This window comes from Ictidomys tridecemlineatus, chromosome Y (genome assembly GCF_052094955.1).
Source record: "Ictidomys tridecemlineatus isolate mIctTri1 chromosome Y, mIctTri1.hap1, whole genome shotgun sequence".
Taxonomy (NCBI): domain Eukaryota; kingdom Metazoa; phylum Chordata; class Mammalia; order Rodentia; family Sciuridae; genus Ictidomys; species Ictidomys tridecemlineatus.
In genome coordinates, this window is record NC_135494.1 from 12,389,840 (window position 1) to 12,390,939 (window position 1,100).

The window sequence follows — 1,100 nt, forward strand, 5'->3', positions numbered from 1 at the left end:
TCATTGTTACACTGGTAAATAGGTATCTGCAAACATGACAATGTATGAATTATATGTGTATAGTTTATTGTATTTCAGTATTACCCTAATACAATTGTTTTAAATTTGAATGAAAGAAATAAATATATTCCTCAGAAAAAAACTATATATTTGGAAAGCATAGGGAAAGATGCTGAATATTATATGTCATTAAGAAATTACAGAGCAGCCACCACCATGAAGGTCAAGCTGTGCAGTTTTAGTGGGTACAAGATATACCCCATATTCAGGAGTCACTATGCAAGGACTGATGGAAAGGTTTTCCAGTTTCTTAATGCAAAATATGAGTTGGCTTTCTTATCCAAGAGGAATCCTCAGCAGCTAAACTGTACTGTCCTCTACAGAAGAAAGCACAAAAAAGGCCAGTCAGAAGAAATTAAAAAGAAGAAAACCCAACCTGAAGCCAAATTTCAGAGGGCCATCACTGGTGCATTCCTTATGAATATCATGGCCAAGAGGAATCAGAAACCAGAAGTTTAAAAGGCTCAATGAAAGCAAGCTCTTAGGCTGCCAAGGAAGCAAAACAAACAAACAAACAAAAAGGCTAAGCAGGCATTTAAAAAGATGGCAATGGCTGCTGCTAAGACTCCCACAAAGGCAACACCTCAGAAAAAGACTGTGAAACCTGAGACGTTTTCTGCTCCCCAAGTTGGTGGAAAATGGTTAATTGGCAGATGAGATTTTAAAATAAAGATGTAACCCTTTTAATTGAAAAAATGTTAAAATAAGGCAATAAAGATGTATGATTTAATGCTAGCTTTGCTTTGATGTGTTTAGGACACACTACAGCGACTGAAAGTAGTGGAATCTTGCATAGATTTAATCAAAGTTTACTATTCAAATGCTCTTTTCCTGTCATTTATCTATCCATGACGGGCACATTTGTTTTTTTATTGGGTTTGACTTATACATTGGGACCCCCCTTCTCCCACCATTTGCTATTATCTGATTTGATGGTGCCAAAAATTGATAGCTGTATTAATCTCTTGCTCTCAGAAAATAGCATCCCCCTTTCTATTTTGGCTATATATTCTGTCTCTGAAACCAGGGACACTGAATAA

General features: G+C 36.2%; 1 pseudogene; it reads left to right on the forward strand.

Annotated features, from left to right (window-relative positions):
* The first annotated feature begins 216 nt into the window (after positions 1-216).
* On the forward strand, positions 217-762 carry LOC144371838 (large ribosomal subunit protein eL24 pseudogene; annotated as a pseudogene).
* Positions 763-1,100: the final 338 nt, after the last annotated feature.